The sequence below is a fragment of the Asparagus officinalis genome, chromosome 3, assembly GCF_001876935.1.
Source record: "Asparagus officinalis chromosome 3, Aspof.V1, whole genome shotgun sequence".
Taxonomy (NCBI): domain Eukaryota; kingdom Viridiplantae; phylum Streptophyta; class Magnoliopsida; order Asparagales; family Asparagaceae; genus Asparagus; species Asparagus officinalis.
The window spans coordinates 80623245-80627520 of NC_033796.1; the positions used below are offsets into that span (position 1 = coordinate 80623245).

The following is a 4276-nucleotide window of genomic DNA, read 5'->3' on the forward strand; positions in this document are numbered from 1 at the left end:
CATCAAAAGATATCTCAAAACCCTTGATTCCTCTCCTTAGTTCTCTCTACATATCTTTTATAATATACAACTCTCACTACGAGAAATCAAGCCTCTAACAAAGGGAAATCCCTTCGTTAAAGATCTAAAAACCGTCGTTATTGTATGCTAACAATAGGGGAAAATCCCTTCATGGCCTGTTGTAAAAGCCTTCTTTTCTAAAATGTCATGAAGGTTTTTTAGTTCCCATGATGATAGAGTCAATAATAATGGGATACATTATTGCCATTGTTCTTAGTTGCGATGGTAGATATCACCATTGTTACTAGTAACGACGCGGCCATTTACCCATTGTTGTTGTGTAATGACGGTTCATCATTCCTATTGTAGTTGTGTAACAATGATTTGACATTCCTATCATTGTTGTTTAACAACAGTTGACAAGCCTATCATTAAAAACTAACTAATGACAGATATGTACCATACAAAAGTCTCCATGGCGGGCAACTAATAACCCACTAGTGACAGTGTATTCCCTTCATAGATGTACCAAAATACTTTAATGATGACTTTCCATCTTTTGGATACTATCGTAGAAGTAAATCTATTTATACTTTCAAACTGATAATAATCTTCACAGTAGACAACACAAATATGTCAAAAGGTTCTAATAATAATATGATGAGAGAACTAAAGTATCATTCACTAGAATCATCAAGATACAAACTTTTATCATCGTGAAATATCCAATACTAACAACAAGACATAATCACTAGTAGAAAACAGGGCATTGGCGACGGGGAAATCCGTCACCAATGCCCCAAAATCCGTCACCAATACATATTGGTGACGGAAATGGATCCGTCGTCAATAAATCCGTCGCCAATAAGTATTGACGACGGGTTTCCCCGTCGCCAATACTTATTTTGGCGCACTGGACGACTATTGGCGACAGGGTGGTCCCGTCGCCAAATAAACCATTGGCGACGGCGGAAGTCCGTCGCTAATATTTAAAACATTGCGACGGATATCCATATGCAATGCTTTTAAACATACGAGCGACTTCCCGTCTTCGCCAATACACATTGGCGACGGGTAGATCTGTCGCCAATGTTTAAAACATTGGCGACGGATATCCCGTCGCCAATGTGCATTGGTGACGGGGAAATCCGTCACCAATGTATATATTTACGAAAAAAAAATAATTTTCCGATAACCTCCCATACGAGAATACACATATAGCCTGTATCAACATCAATTCAATGATAATATTTAATAATATATCATAAAATCAACCATGATATACATTCACATTCCCAATGAATACTCATCCAATTTCATCCGTCAATCCACAATATCGAACAATACTCATCATATAATCACAATCACAATACATCTCGCATGCTCAAATAATATTCATTCACTACGCAATAAAATCACAAATATATTACATATAGGTAAAATTCAAGTCATAATATGTCTTCACACAATTGAAAACTACATATAAGATCAAGTATCACTCATTCCTCATCATCGTCGTTGTCAGCATCCCTGTTATCAGCGTCGTTTGCCTTAGAACGTCGTATCGTACTGCTGCTCCCTACGGGAGTACCTTCTCTAACCTGAAAGATTATCACTCCACATAAGATATATATATACCAAAAATGTCATAATAAATACATATATGTCACGTCATATATACCTCTCCACCACCATGAACTTCATGCTCGTCAAACATCATGAACATTTTTGGTGCATCCTTGTCAATTTAATACATATCAGTGAAGATTGACAACAGGATCTACATGACTAAAACAAGGCCACCATATGCATGCCAAATTCAAGCACTCTCTTTATTAAAGAATTGTTCCAAGCAATGAATTTGATAACATTATAAAAGGTGGCCGTAATGCCCTTGCAAGTCACTATTCAAGTCTGCATCACCCAATTGCAGACAACCAAAAGAATAGAATATAAATTTACTCGAGACTCCTGAGGAATTTATAAAGCTAAAGTAAGAGATAAGAGAGAGCTGTATGTTTTCTTTTTCCCCCCTTTCTCTGAATCCTTTGGGCATAAGGAGAATTTGAATCCCACAACTCTTTCTCAATCACAATAGGCTTTTACTGCTCTAACATAGTGGCACTTCCAGTTGTTATATATATTCTTCATTATGTGTTATGGTATGAGAAAAAGAAAAGGAGAACATGTTTACCTTCACCATTTAAAAGTATGAAGCCGATCACCATGAGTACTGGGTGGACCTGCAATGAAACAACTCCAATGTGTTCAGTCTTTCTTACCGACGCTAAACATTTAAGTGGATGGAAGCAGGGGACCAAAAAAAATCATGCTCCAGTTACACGAGTTGAGTGACTTGTGGTTTTAACAACCGTTCTGGCTTTAACACCTCACAGACTCAATGCTTGCATTATGCTCCGTTGCTGAAATTGCTCGTTCACCTCTCATCCATCTCCCTAACACTGCACATGAATCTCCTGCATTTGCAATGTAAAGCATCCCGCCACATATTATACCGACCAAACAGCATGAGCAAACTGATGCAATCTGTGGCATGATGCTCCATTGCTTTTTTACAATAGAGATAAAGCCTTCTTCTGTGGTAGCATATGCACTCTTTATAACATCTAATGACATGCCTTGTTGTTTCGAAGCAAATCCTACAGTATAAATTATCTTATGACCATGAGAGAGTACTTGAACACAAACTTTCAGATTACAGTGTTCAAATTGAATCTACACAAGGGCAAAACTAGAACATCCAATGGCGTAGTTGAAGGACAAATAGGTACTACACTGAGAATTTGAGCTAATAGTAGTAAAGCATATGGTCCGAAGAAAAGTTAGAATAAGTAACTAAATCATGATCTAATAGTTAATTCTAAAATTATGCATCAGCTCTCGACCAAAACAACTTCACAGTTCACAAACATCTAATGACCGCAAAATCATTGCAATTCATAATTCCATACCACAAATCCATCAAATGATTACTGAAGAAAGGAAGAAGCTCAATTCATTCATATAACTCTTCAAAGATATTGCAATTCAAAATTCCAACAGATCGAATTAGTAAAAAGAAAACCCCAATTCCTCACGCAAAAGAAAGAATCCGTGGAATCAAGGATAGTAAGCAAACAAATTCTTCATAAGATAATTCATTTCTATTATGAAATGGCAAATAAATTAACAAAAACACTTAAAATCGAATACCTGGACCGAACCTTCCTCCAAAAAATCCGAAACTGTTCGATTTTTCCTTGCTTGAAGTATTCTCTCTGCACAAACAACAATGAAACAACAGTTTATAGATTATTACATTCTAAAAGTTTTTAGAAGTAATTGGGCATCTTCCAACCTTTCGATGTCCACAACATGTTTAGCGGCGGGCTTTGTTCTGTGAGAATCTCCTAATTTTTCAGTGACAATCCACTCGTTGACTCTCCTGGCCTCTAAGAGGCCTGTAATGGCAGCTTTAAGCTGATGGAACGACATCACATTCTCAAATAGGACCCAAATGATCACTAGATGTAAAGAGCTATTGTGACAAGGAAGAAAAATTGTTAATTAATCACCAGTAAATGATTTCAGAGATAAAAGAGTAATTGTTGCCTATAGAATCAATGATTTTCTTTTTTTTCCTTGGAGTTGCTATCGCTTTGCAGAATGTAATCTTGAAATCATAATCGAGTTCAATTTAGGGTTTAGTGACTGACCGCGATGCTAAGCCGGAGATCGAGAAGGGCCTGCTCGGCTTTGAGGATGTCGAGGATGTCGGAGGCGTCCCTCCTCTTCTGAGAGGGGGAAGGTCTGCTTGGTCGTCGAGGATCTGGTGACGAGCGGGGCGTCGGTGCTTGAGACGACGACGCCGCTGAGGGGGCTGGGGCTAGAGGTGAGCGACGCGGTGGTGGTGATCGACAGGAAGCAGGGAGGGAGGGAGAATCTGGCGGGGGAGGGGATCGATAAGGCTGCACAGCCTGGTGACGCTAACGGAGATGGTGGAGGTTTTGGTGAGGAATGGAAAGGCGACAGAGGAGAAGGGGAGGGAGGTCAGGGAATTTGTTTTGAGTGAAAAATTTAGGGGGGAATTCTCCCGCCAAATTTTTAGGCCTAAAAACATATTTTTACATATTTATTAATAAGAAGTTTACAATTAGTTTGAAATAATATATGGTCGCATACTAACTCAATGTTTTTTCCATTATTCATGATAAAATAAGTTACTTGTGGCTTCAATGTTATTGCTAATTCGAATTAAAATGTTTTATATCTGCCA

At 38.2% G+C, this 4276-nt stretch overlaps 1 long non-coding RNA gene across 1 annotated transcript; it reads right to left on the reverse strand.

Moving 5' to 3' along the window:
• LOC109834386 lies at positions 1356–2422 on the reverse strand. The gene is made up of 2 exons (XR_002245549.1): positions 1682–2422; positions 1356–1601 (listed from the first exon to the last, which is right to left on the reverse strand). It is a non-coding gene; the product is annotated as an uncharacterized LOC109834386 (long non-coding RNA).